At 38.6% G+C, this 14,449-nt stretch overlaps 1 long non-coding RNA gene across 8 annotated transcripts in view; it reads right to left on the bottom strand.

Moving 5' to 3' along the window:
* LOC128816254 (uncharacterized) overlaps nt 1-14,449 on the bottom strand; it is a 226,350-nt gene that overhangs the window by 210,493 nt on the left and 1,408 nt on the right. For all 8 annotated transcript variants that reach the window (XR_008439839.1, XR_008439833.1, XR_008439834.1 and 5 more), the window contains exon 2: nt 1,975-2,078. This is a non-coding gene — a long non-coding RNA (uncharacterized LOC128816254). The remainder of the gene's footprint in view (nt 1-1,974; nt 2,079-14,449) is intronic.

Genomic DNA, 14,449 nt, shown 5'->3' with positions numbered 1-14,449 from the left:
TCTGCAGCTTTCTACAGATGCTGCTAATCTCAATGGTCAGGCCAGAATCAAAAAAGAAATCAAACTCCCCACACAGATGGAGCGTCATTAAACATTAAATTAAGCTGGCATTAATTAGCAAAGCATTGGTTAGTAATTTAATGAGAAAGATAGAAGAAGAGAAAAGGAGGTAAAACAGGAAAACAAAAGATGCATGGTAAAAGAAAGAGCAGCATGAAACATTTTCTTCAATTGCTTTTTATGCTTTTAGAAGAGAATACACAATTCAATGAAGTAATGTGTATAAAGAGTATATTTTTGTTCCAATAAATGCTTAATTTCCCTCAAATCTGGATAGCAATGCTTCCTCTTTCAAAAGTGCCTCTTATTGATTGGTAATAGTTAATCCCCTCGTTTTTAGGTGACTTTGCTGAAGTGGGTGGAGGGGAATCAAGAAAAAGTGTTTTGTTACTTATTTTACTTCCCTCACTGTTCTCCAAGAGCTTATGAGTAGTATATTTTTACCTGTACCAAGCTTTCCAACAATTGTGATTTAAATGTGCTAATGGAAATGCTGGGAAGAAAAATTGCCAACTTTTAAGTGTGTGACTATTTCTAAATTAAAACAATGAAACTTCTGTGGTGAAAGCTTTGACCAGGGTTCGTTTGCTCCCCTCTCCACCACTCTCCAGCCTGCCTCTCCTGCTCTTCATCAGGTGCTTAAGAAATCAAGTGGCTGTTTTGTGCTTCAATGTAGTAGCTCATAAGGCAAATGGATCTGATAGTGCAGATTATGCCCTTTAGGCCTTTACAACCCAAACCAATTTTTCCTTTTTAACTGTATAAGGTAAACATTTCTTGAAGGCACAACTATTAAGCTACACCAAATCCCTCTCATCTGTATCAGTCAGAGAGTAAGAATCATATGCCAGAAGAGGATTGGTGCACTTCCACTCACCAGCTTTAATGAGGATGAGAAACTGTCTGAAATTCATGTGTGCAAAGCATTTGGAAATTTTCTCTTACTACTGCTGTAAACCATTCTCAGTATGAACTGTTGGACAGAAGGGGCTTCTAGACAGCAGCATGACCTCATGTACGGAGTGACTCAGCAAGCAATCCAAGTGTTCTCCACAATCCCAGCTGGGCTCACGGTGCCTGCTCAGATCCCCGTGCAGTGTGAGACAGCCTACATGGCAGTTCAACACAGTAGCTGCCTCTCCCATATCAGTGAATATTCAGCAACTGCAGCAAAACTACAATTCCAGAAAGGCTGTTGAATGTCAGGAAATCCTGGGCAAACAGGCAGAGCACAAATTTCCTTTTCATTTATAAACAACATTTCAAGAAAATTCTGATATATGGTAGCCCACATTGATAGTTATAGGGCACAGATTACAAATGATCACCACTTAAAAAAAGGAGCCCTTGGCAGCCCAGCATGGATGGTCCTCGTGTGCTTTTTTGGCACAAGTAAACATGCTCACACTGTGCTCCATTCTGCACAAATGGCTAGATTTTCAGAACAGCTAAACTACCTATTAGGGTAACTAGACAGATTTTTGGAATGAGTTAAACCCATCTGATGTATCCTGGGTGGAGAAAATATTTTGAATCCTTATTTATTTGCCCAGGTGAGAAGTGAAGCCTTCAGAAAATGTGCTCCCCTAACATTAGATTGCAGTCAGAAACATACTTTGTTTTTGGCATCAGACAAACCAAAACTTTTTAAATCAGGCCTTGCTAGCGCTAGTTTAGTTTCCAACTTCTACTGGACCAGAATGTTAAAGGTAAATCATCAGTTTATCTTTTTGCACTTCATTGCTACTTTTTGCATTGAATTGCCTTGCAAGCCCCGTAGAAGGGAAGGGATCAAGACAGAGGTTATTATGTATTCTTGCAGTTCAGAGCTAGTCTGTTTGTTTTATCCTAGAAGGAGCCAGGTTTTAGTAGTGAATGTATCATACCTAATCCTATCCAGGGTGGCTACAGTACCTTCTCAGGAGGGAACTCTGAGGAAGCAGTGACTCCCACGATGGCTGAGCAGAAGCTGTGGGTAGAAGCTGCAGAGCTCCACACCCCTTTCATTCAGTGAAGACCTACAGAGACACAAAAATTCACACAGTTGCTCCCAGCATTGCACAGCACAGACTTCCAGTGAGGAAAACAGAACAGATATTTTCCCTCTTCCCTGTCCATGATTTTATCATGAACTTTTCACACACCGACCTCACCAGGCTCCCTCTCCCTGGCCTGGCAGCAGCCCTGGCTGGTTCCCTCTGCAATGCCTACGAGGAAGGGCCATGAAACTACCAGGGGTTAAACTTGCAAGTACTCTCTATCTAAAGTGCCTATGAATAGATGCAGATATCTATTTTTTAAAAAACCTGGTCACACTACTCACAAAAGCATATTTACTGGCAAGTATTTTTTACATGTCAGCACAATCATGTCTATGTCACTAAACAAAAAATCACATGCATAGAAAAGTGATCTGCCTATTACAGCAGTGTGGTGACGATTTGTTTCATTTCATTTAGCTTTGTTTCATCTTTAGTTCAAGAAAACAAAAAAATGCATTTATTATCTCTGTACATTATTTCATCCCAGACATGCTAGGTCAGAGTCATAATGCTGAGAATGGCTCTATTTTTTAACATTGTTTTAATACTTATTAATAATAAATGTTATGAAATTATATGTAGAATTAATTAGAGGCTCATTGTGGGTGCAAAAGAAATTTTATGAGATGTGCTGTATTTATGTGTGGATGCTGCTGACAAGCAAAGATAAAGGCAGAGATATTTTTAGTGTTTGCAGAAGATAAAATTGGTCTACGTACATAAATATATGTCCCTGTAAACAACATGCAGAGGGAATTGGTGTCTTTGGCTGCTCATCAGCATGAGCACCAAGAGACCTTTCAGAACATCTTTGGACTCTTTTAGAGCATCTGAGTTTCACCATCCAAAACTAAAAATTACATCAAACCACTAACAGCCTTCTGGAATTTAATCAGCTATGCATTCATGCAATTTCAGTGTATAAGTCTCCATTTTATTCTGAATTTCAGTTCTGTATCTCAGAGTCTACTACTCTGCCCATTTTTCATTAAGTACACAATTATAAAAAAGTCTATTTTTGAAAATTCTCCATGCAAATGTCTTACAAAAATACAAAAATATAAATAAACCCACCAAGATTTCAATTGCAGAAAAAAAACCGTAAGGAAAAAGTATTTCTTAAACTGTCTTCCATCTTTTACTGTAATTGTTCTTCCAAATGATACTGATTTCTTTGTTGCTCATTATCACACAATGTTCCTAAGCATGGTTTGTAAAGCTATGCATAAGATTTGAAAGGAAAGAGAATGTGAAGTGTGGATTTAAGTCAGCCAAAAGAGATATCTAAATAAATACCCAAGAATTTTGTTCAGAAAATAAAAATTATTTTAAACCTGTCCCAAATATCTATGCATTTTACACAACATTTATGCACACAGGATCCTATTTCAATGGTTTTCAGAGGCAGCAACATCATCTGCATTTAGCAGCTAGCTGCCAGCAAAGAGCCGCAATGGATTTGCAGTGTATATTTCTTTCCTATCTATTTCTGAACACTGCAAACATTGACGGTACCTTTGAATTTGATTTCCTCTGTCACTGGCTTTTAACCTGAGAGAAAAAGGAATATGAGCCCTTCTCTCTTGTGTACTTTCATGATTTGAGATATATGGAGGCAGAGGGTCTGTTTAATGGGAAATTATTTCCTAGTATTTTCTGCCTTGCTTGGATTTCCTTTCTTTCTAGTATTTTTAGATCCCAAGATAAAAAACCCCTTGGTTTATTTGTGTTGTAAGACAATCCACCAAATAAAGCACGGATCACTGGGAGACTTTCTTCAATGAAAGGTCCAGTTTAACTGGTTCACTTTTAATTTAATGAATGGCTCTTTCCCTCAGACAAGGAGAAACCGCCACAGACATTTACAAAGACACAAAGCCAACACTGGGCTGTTTTATGTTAGTGTCTTTTCTTAAAACATTTGTTTTTAACTTGAAATGTTCAAGGCAGAACTCACAGATACAAATCCTTCCCCTTATAGAAACAAAAGTGTTTATATAGCCCACACTAAATAAACCTTAATTAAATGTATGCATCAATTATATTCCTTTATATCATTTATTATTTGTTTCCAGAATGTAAGATAATGTTTGATGGAGACCCATAATTAAGTCTTTATCATATAGCAAATGCCATTTTTCTTTTGAATATTGCATAGCCTTTTCCTCTTTAGAAGGCTATCATGTCTGATAGATACAGCTTCTTAACACCAAATCCAGTACTTTCTGTCCTTTTTGGATGTGTTTTGACATAAAATATAACCGTTTCATGCCATCAGTTGCTGCCTCTAGTTTAGTGCAATTGGTACTTATTGCATATTTCTACAAAACATTATTTCCTCTTTTCCTCCTCCTGCAAAGTTAAAATGCAAACAGCTCAGTGAATATAACAGAAAGAGAGGGGGAAAGGGGGAAAAAATAAAAGAGAAAAAGAAAAAGAAGAAACAAAAAACAGGCCATCTAATATAGTCCAGAGGTTTTTTCATTGTTTTTACAGAGGTTTACAGTGAAAAAGGAAGGAAAAATTCATATTTTGTTTTCTGCCTTTCTAGTGGTTTGTGCTTGTTGTAGAAATAAAGTATTACAAATAGAAACCAGAGAGAGAAAAAGGGGGGGGCGGGGGAAAGCTCGTTTAGTTTCCCTTTTTCATTTCCTTTGCTGGAATCCTGGTTTGGAACATCTGAAGACAAAAAGGATTTCAAAGTTGGATGTTTTGTTGTTGTTTAAAGGAGCCCTCAGAGCAGCCACGGTCCGGGGTTCGTGGTGTCACAGCGGCCCCTGGAGGCCGCGGCCCGGGGCACGGCGGCGGCTCGGCCCGGAGCTCCCAAACGATCGCAAATTGCTCACGAGTGATCTTCCCTTTTCCCCTTCAGCCCCCTTTAGCTGGGGTCTGACTTTGGCCGCTTCCCAAAGATTTTAATCTGCTACCTGTGGAACTAGCGAAGGTGGCAGCATCTATGGAGAACTGCCCGGAGTTAGTTAAAGTCTTCATGACCAAACTGCTTTGGCTTTGTCCTTGTAGCTTAACCCCTATAATTATAGAGTTCATATATGATTTTTAAACTCTTATGTTTAACAGCACCATACTAAAGCAGAGAAAGTGTTCACCATATAAAGCAAAGTCTGTCATATTTGTATATGATCAGTTTTTAAAAGGTACTGAATACAAACCTGGTAGTTATATCACCTGGTAGTCATATACTGATCTAAATACCTGTATTACGTGACTGCCAATTCCAGTTTGGGTTCAAAGTTGTGAAATTCAGTTACTTTTCTGAGAACTAAATATATCTAAAGTGTGGTAGACTATCAGAATCCAGTTTATTGCTTCATTAAGACACAATTCACTATGCAAAATATCTTGGAGGGGGCAGACCAGAAAATGAAAGTTCTGTTTTTGACATATGAGTATCTGTTGATCCCAAGACTTTTGTTTATCTGATAAAAATTGCTATAGAGGCGGAGTGACTTCATTTTAATGTTTTAACATTTAAACATGTGTAATCAATCACAAAATTGGGCAAATATATCCACAATTTTTGTTGTTATAAAATTTCAGTTATTGCCTTCACTGTTCTTCTTAATATTGTATAAACATTTCCTTCCCAAATCATTCTTTTGGGACAAGTGGATAGAAGCTCACTGCAGCAGGAAATCTGACTGTTTAAGTTTTAGATTACTAGCACATGTCTTTATTTTCAATGGTAAAGAGACTATTAGGCTCAAGAATTCTTAATTGTATATTTCATGTTCATATCCATAATTTAGATACTTCATGTGATTTTGATATTTCTGATAACTTTTTTCCTTCTCTGTATATACTTAAAGAAAATTTAAATACACATTAAATAAATCTAATATTTTGGTATTTCAAAATGTTTACTTAAAGTGAATAATAATAATAATAATAATAATGTCTCCCAGTGGGAACAGTGCAAATATTGTACAACCTTGATATGATTCTGCTATATAGGACAGCTAAGTGCAAAAACATCTATTTGTGCTTACAGTGATGCTTTTAAAGAATCTGTAGAATTTAAACAAGATTTAATATAGAATCAGTGGAGGTGCCTGCCTCATATACTGTCCAAAGAGTTACAAATGTAACAAGATGTGCACATGTGAAAGTATTTCAAACTCTGTTGACAAAATCATGAAGTAAGAAAAACTCCACCTATGTCAGATAAAAACGACCATAACTTGTCACTCATTATGAATATACACAATCTCCATTTTCCTTTCACACCAACCACGGAACAAGAATCTCGTCCTTCAGTTCTGACACAACCAAGACCTGCATTTCTTACTGCAGCGGCCCCTGGATCCAACCTAAGCATTGTTCTGGGAAGGACACAACAGATCTCACTCCTTCCATCTGACCTCCCAGCTTCCAAGCAAGTTCTGTACTTCTTAAACCCGCCAGGAGAAAAGAAACTGACTCAGTGGCTCTAAATCAAATCAAAGCAGACCACCACTGAAACTTAGAAATCATTTGTAAAAACACCTTTAGTGGGTGTTTAATGAAAGGTACTGCTCTACTGGGAGGAGGAGTTTTTCGGTCTCCAACAGTCATTTAAATATAAGATGGAAATTAAAAACTAAAGTAACTGTACTTAAACACAGCTGGAAAATACAGGAGAGATTTTTCTGAGAAAATCATGGCAAATTCTGATTCTACTCCCCTAATAGCCAATGTTCTGCCTGGACAGATAAATTACGTTTGTATATAATACACCACTCTGGAAAATATATTTGCCCACTTTTTGAGGAAATTAAAGACAATTTTTTAGGGCTGTGACACAAACCAACAAAAGCCAGGAAATGCAGTGTTAGGACTGACGTTGTGTTCTTACCTCTCTCATCATTGTGCTTTTTCCCCACAAAACACGCTCACAATAGCATGAGGCAAGTGGGGAATATCAGTCTTAACTTACATTTCCTGGCTTCTTCCAGCTGCTGTCCAAAACCTTAGAGTTGTTTAGACAGAACTGAGTTCTTTTGTATTTCAAGTTTGTGTTGTGCATGCAGGAACACAAAATGCATCTAATTATGAAGTCAACTAAAAAACAGAATACACAACTTTTTGCTGTGCTAAGAAAAAAAAAGATAAATCATGGTTTTATTTCTATGTTAGGAATGGGGAAATAACTAACAGGAATAGCTACCAATGAGAAACAAACCCTTTTCTGCATTAATGCCACAACACCGTGTACTATTTAACATCACAGAGCATTTTGAACTACATTATTTACCAAGGGCACCAATGAGATGTAAAACAAAGGCCTCAACCTCTAAAGATTTTTGTTTAAGAGTTGGTGAAACATCCAGGTATATTTGAAGCAAGTTGTCCAAAAGAAGGCAAGCTACAAAGGGGTAAAAATCAAGAAAAGGAAAAAAAAAAACAAAAAAAACCAAACAAACAAACAAACAAAAAAAAAAACCACCAAAAAAAAACCAAACCAGTTTGAATGCTAACACTATTACTTAGTGCTTAATACTTCAGTGTGATGAAAGACTGAACATACAGGTTTTCTCCCTGTTGATTCTCTGCAAGTTCTTTTGCATATCTTCTTCTGCAAGATGTTTAAACTTTAACTACATTTTAGCATTTGAAGCATGATATATGTGCATGTAAAACTTCCCAGTGTGTACATAGTTATTCATTAAAACAAGCTTTATGACACTCTCAGTTAATTTTTGGATTTTTAAGGTGCATGCAAGGAGTCATGGGGTTTTTTTTTTAATGCATTTCGGTTGGATTTCATTGAATGCATTGTACACCTTGACATTTTAGGTACTTTAATGGGGGTTTTCTTAGTTACAAAAATGAAGTTCTTGAAAGAGAGGTTGAGAAGGGGGGAGATCCTTTTAGGAAAAAAGAGGGGGGGGGGGCGGTATGGGTAAAAGGACTTTATTTTCTAAAGCTCAAATTCCAAAGGAGGAAGACGGGAGAAATAGGAACTGAAACTAATTTACCTGCATTCCTTTGTCACTGCTTGGCCCTTGACTAGTAAATGATTCCTTTCACTAGCCAATAAAACCAAATCAAAAGCAGGCTTAGGGAGCAGAGGGGGAAGGGGGGCAAGAGAGTAGATGAGAGAATCAACTTAAACTTAAAAAAAAAAAGAAAAAGGGAAGAAAGCAAACGCACTCCTCTTGCTTTCCAGAAGCTCTCAGGAGCTGTATGCCTGACTCCTTGTGCTAACTTCCCAGCATTAGCACAGCACAAAGACATTCCCTACCTGCTTTCTTGCAGCACTAGCTAAGGTTGTTCCATTGTTCCCCAGGACAGATAGAGCTGCTTTGTCTCCATGCCATGCTGGTCCCAGCCTCGCCAATTTAGGTACAGTGGGAGGCCTGTACAGCGGCTTCAGAGGTGAATGGTATCCCAGAACAGGTTTGCTCAGCACTAACCTGATGCCTCAGCAGTGGCTCTGCGAGACCTGGGAAATGTTCACTTCAAAGGAGGCACATTCAGTAACGTGACAGCAGCACTAAGAGCTCTGAGGATGAGAGCCTGGCATCGTGGATGCTATGCAAACATGTACCCTGGTATCTTCTCCCCTAGAGCACTTCACATTCTAGAGAAGCAAGACAGGGGTTCAGAGAAGGACACAGAATGTACTGATAGGGTCAAATTTTCAAATTTTCACATGCTTAAGGTATATTGAAGTCCGCTGAAAGATACTTTGAATTTTGATTTTAATTTTTACCCTATTTATTATTTTTAATAAATGATTGGTGGGAAAATAGGCAAGATAAGCTCCTCAAAACCAGACAACAGAAAGTACGATATGGACATTCTTTGTTCTTGAAACCATTACATCATATTTTTAGCATCAAAGGGGTTTCCTCAGAGCTCAGTATATAACTTTTTTTCAGAACTGGATTTTGTTTTCTTCTTTCATGCCTCTCTTGACTCAAAAGAAGAGTTGATTAGAATGACAAGGAGGCAGTAAAGAGCATAATGAACAGAAAAGCCAAATAGATCTCTCAGTAACACGCACATCTTCAAGTGGTTGTAGTGCTGCCAAATACAAGTCAGGACTTACAAGCACAAGTGGAAATAATAACTTTAAGTCCTGTCAAGGTCAGGATCATTTAAAACTTTGTGTTTTAATTTTAAGGCATTATATTTTAATTTTATGGTGTTACAAGTCTGTGGAGAGAGGGTGCAGGGACTGGATCAGACAGAAGCAGAACTTACCAGCTGCTCCAGTACCCTACATGTGTTGCTTCACCAACACTCAGAACAAATCCTAAGGACTGCAAACTGCACAAAGACATGGATCAGCAGCAGAGCGGAAATTGGACCAGATCTTACCAAGATATCAGACCTAAACACTCTTCGTGAGCCTATGGTACCTCTACAACAGAGGTTAAGATACAGTCACAGACAAATACTTACCTATTTTCTTCCTGCCTAAATTAGTGGGTTGTGCCCAAATGACCTGTATTCATCTCCATGGCAGAGGAAAACACCATCAGCGTATGCACAGCCATGTAGTATTGTTGTCTATATCTGTACTGTAAAAGATATAGGCCCACCTTGGGGAACCTGGATGAACTTCCTTCCCAGAGAAGAGGGAGAGCTGCCTCAGGAGACCATGACAGTTCTAGCTGTGGTCAATCAGCAAAATTTTTTAAAACTTTCCACCCTAGGGAAAAGCTTCCTCAATAAATTAGGTCAGCATTCAAATAGCAGGTGAAGTAAGCATACTTTCCCTTTCAACTTTCAGAGGTAGGGAACAGTCCAGATTCCCATTGAGCAGTGTTTGGAATTTCATGCAGAGTACATGGTATTTATTCTAATTAGCAATAAATATAACACATACAATAAGGAATTATAAGAATTTATAATTTCCCTTTCTGTAGTACGCATATATATACACACACACACACACCAGGTTTTACAGTTGTGCTTTCCCAGATACTCAAGCAAAAAATCACAAATAGAGGTGTAGTCTTGAACAACTTGTTAAGATGTTTAATATGGGAAAAAGAGTACAGTAAGTATCAGTGTGACAGAAGATTTCAGGAGCTCTTGGTAAGATAAAATGAGAGCACTGTACCTGCAAAGGATCAATGCTCTGTAATAAAGGGTTCAATTTATAGTGATGAAAAAATAGAAAACTAAAATTCCTTGGTGCAGCTTGAAGTTGCACCAAGGCAGGTGTATACATTTTGCAGTGTGAACAAAGAACGAGCTGTGGTGCACAAAGCACCCAAATATCAGACAGGATAAAGGTTAGTGATATCAGTCATAATTACCAGAGGGTGTAAGATCTAACAGTGGCATAATGCCCCAGAACCAGTACAGTGACACCTAAGTGCAGATTTATTCTGAAAATGACAGAGACATGCCAGCTCATACATCTGAATTCACTGGGGTTCCAAATGTGGACAGCAGAAACTCCAGACTAGTGACTACCTCAGTGAAATCCCATGGAAAGAAGGCTGCAAAAGAAAGTTATCACAGAAGAAAACCTGTGGAATGTGGGGTCACACTTCTTCCTGGTATCTCAGAAAAATACACCACAGAAATTTCAGCTTTTCAGTGCAGATGTTAATAAATAAAGCAGATTTTTTTCCTTCTGTCAGAAGACCTTGACCAGATTTATGCATATGTCAGATATTCAGACTTATACGGAAGAATGGTAATGGGCAATAAAAATTACTATTAAAAGCATATTAAATCAGTAGGAATCTATGATGTCTGTAGCCTACCTGAGAGAAGGTGTTAGGAGCTTGGTTCAAATGAAAGTCACTAAGCCCATGGCAGAGTTGTGTAATGTAAATATGAACAGCTGAAGGAACTGCAGTCATGAAAATCCAATGGAAATGCTGGGAAAATCTTAGACATTTACTCTAACAAAAGAAATTGTGAAAAGATGCAGTACATAAGAAACAGGTATAAAAAACTCTCTTTTGAAAATAAATTATTATACACAGGAAAAGCATTGCCCAGACAACCAAATTCAGTCCAGACTGAAACACTGTTCTATTAAGCATGGTAGGAACATATAAGAAATGCTGGTCCCATCTTGAAGTATTTGCATTTAAGATGATGAAAGGAATTCATAAATGCTGAATAGTTGGGATGTTCTATGGTCTGTTTGCAGACAAACCATGAACAAAAACAGGGATGGAAAAAATTAAATTAATCAGGAGAAAATATGCACTATTACTTATCCTAGCAGACCTCAACAAAGCCAAGGATTCAGGGTTTTTTTTCAAAACACACCACTGATCAATGACAAATATTTTTAACAATATCAGTGTACAAACATATATTTCTTTTTGCATTCTTGAACACTAACTCTGAAGGTGGAGTGGGTCAGTCATCAAGTGTACCTGTAGGAACTTCAGCATATTTGAGGCCTCTAATTTTTCCCACTGAATTCTGCGAAGTTTTTAAGACTAGCAAATTACAATAATATTTTGCTTTGTGAAATAATCTTCCTTGTTCTCCCTAATCTCTTTGTCTCCACAAAGTCTATAATATAATGGAGCAAGATGCTTCAAAATATTGCCAAGGCCATTATCTGCAGTGGTATTAATAAACTTGCCTCCAAGACATGCCCATACTCACATTCCCACATGTACCCATTTCACATGGAAGGCACAGAGAATGCCTCAGCCCCTGCAGGCAATGTTTCCAAGTGCTATGAAAGAAACAGTGCTAAAGCAGAAATAGGTAGGGCATGACAAACACACAAAAACCCACTCTTACATCCACAAGAAAACAGGCTGAGCAGCCCATTTGCCAAGCTCTAAGTTTCCTGGAGCAAACAAGTTGTAGGAAACTCCTCAAACAAGCCAGAGCTGGCCACACAAAAAGCGTAACCCCTCCCTCTGGTTGTTACGTTGATAATGGGGCAATCCCTGGCCAGAGGGCTTGAGGAATAGGAAGGCAGGAACAGGAAATGTCAAGATCCAGTTCCTGGAATACCATGGTGAAACACTGGCTACCAGAGCACAGAAAAATACGTATCCCCATCAACTTCCCCTGATCTAAAAACATTAAATAAATGGTTCAGGGAGATAAAGTCTTCTCAAAAATGTATAGAACTGCTTTGTCAGTCACCCATAATTTGTCTAATAAATACATCAAGGCACAGCAGGTTAATACAGGCACAGACACACTCAGGGAGGCAAGCAGTGAGCACATCCATCTACACAGGTAGCCAGCTGGCTTTCTTGGTTCCACAGAAACAGGTGATGAGGCTGGTCAGCTACAATCATACCTGCAGGAGGAAAACACCACTGATTTCTGCCACACAGTTCTGTTCCAAGCTGCAGTGCAAGTTGTTATTCGCTGAAAACAATACAGACACAACTCTTCTAGATGCTTTAGGACAGCCTTGGCATTAGCTAAGAGCAGGATGATTTGCAAACACTTAAGATCTTGTCGCTTTTTTCCTCCGCTTTCTGCTGATCAGGATTGTTCCCTCTGCTGACTCTTAACAAATCTGCTAACTCACATCAGGACACTTCACCTCCTCTCCACACTTTCTACAGTGTCTGGTCTCTTGGAGCAATGCAAGAGGTGTTAATCTTTATCCCCAACTTCTCTATGCTCCCCTCACAGACCCTCTTTGCCACTGGGTAGAGCCCTGTGATATGGTGCAATAGCAGCAAAAGCAGTACGTGTGTAGTTTTACACACACAGAGCACTGAATTCATTGGTGACAATGACCTCTCTGCCATTTCACACCTCACTGCTTCCTACCTTTTTCCCCTGCATCCTTTAGTACCCCTATACCCATTCCACCTTTGGCTTCCCCACAAACACCATCCAAGATGGTACAATCAGTCCTTAAACCACCTGTCTGCTAAAAACTACAGAAGAATTGCAGGTACTTTATTTTCTCTCAGGAGTCCACAAAAATCTCTCTGTGCAGGCACTAGAGAGTTGGGCCAAGACACCATGTTAAAATAACCAAGCTTTGGGTTTTAGTTTTCACCAGAGAAGGAAGTACGTTCCATGCTTTGCTGCTTCCAGGCCTTTCTTTGAAAATCCTTTCTTTTCTTTAAATAACAAGGGGTAGCAGTCAAGTGAAAGCAAGGGCTACTTGATCCATTGTTTGGCCCCCAGCCAGGTTCTGCTGGTCCCGCTTTCCCTCTCAACCACCCCTTTTTCTATCGGTCCTGTAATTTGGGGAGATTAAGATGTATAGCCTGTAAATTGGCTAAACTTTTCCAGGCTGCTTTAATGAGACTTCATATAATAGGGTTGGCTTTTTTTTTTTTTTTTTTTAATATTTTCCTTAACGTGACCCATATGGAAATAAAAAGATATATTTTTTAATGTATGCTAGATTACGGCCGACATTTTCCTCAAATTAAAATCCATGCTTCAGCAGCAGCATACATTTTCAATGATGTCAAATATATTTTTTCAGCCAACTGGCTGGGGTCACCCTTATAACTCAAAGTTTAAGTGTGCTGGATAATCAGTAGAACATGTGAGACTCTGTAGGGCACTGTGGCTGCCTCGGTGCCTGCTCAGGAGCACACAGGGCCTATTCTACTCCAAGGCACTCGAGGCAGGAGATACAGAATAAGACAGGATAAAGCTCTGCCCTGGAACGGGCTGACAGCACATGGCTCACAGCAGGAACCATGTGGCTCCAGCCCAGGCTGGCACCAAGCTCTTCCAGCAGAGATCACCAGGACACGATCACCACGCTCAGCTATAGGCTAAGAGTAAATTTACAGGCTGAGCTAAACCCACCAGCACTTCTCCATTGACAGATGAGGTGTCCTTTGTTCAGAGATGCCATACAAGCCTTGTCAACCATTCCTGTTATCATTTTGTTGGGAATGACACCCAGTGGGAGCAGCCACAACCTAAACAAGGACTGTTCTTAGCTTTGTTCATAACATTTACATTACAGAAGTACTTATTTACCTGATCTTCCCACCTTAAGAATAAAGTTAGAAGATTACCTATACCTATACCTTTTCAACCTTGTTTTAAAGCAACTTGCACAGATTGCAACTAAGGCTGAATCAGAATTTAAATAAATTTCAACTGACATATCTGTAGAGGCTAAATTCAAATAATTTGGAGAAATATTTTCCAAATGCTAAAGCAAAAGAGAGAACTGTAACAATTTCCATGCAGAAGTTCAGTTTTCTAACATCTCTTTTAACTCACAAGTATATGATAATGAATCCACAATTGCGTGGGGAACCACAAGAAACACTGGGCTTTCAGCTTTAAATGGGTTTTCCTTTTTTGGGTTGTTTTTTTTTTTTTGTTTTTGTTTTTTTTGTTTTTGTTTTTGTTTTTGTTTTGTTTTGTTTTGTTTTAATTCCATACTACAGTTTGTGGTTAGAAAT

The sequence above is a fragment of the Vidua macroura genome, chromosome 18, assembly GCF_024509145.1.
Source record: "Vidua macroura isolate BioBank_ID:100142 chromosome 18, ASM2450914v1, whole genome shotgun sequence".
In the NCBI taxonomy this organism is placed as follows: domain Eukaryota; kingdom Metazoa; phylum Chordata; class Aves; order Passeriformes; family Viduidae; genus Vidua; species Vidua macroura.
The sequence above is the reverse complement of the archived record's forward strand: the minus strand, read 5'-3'. Positions and strand labels throughout refer to the sequence as shown.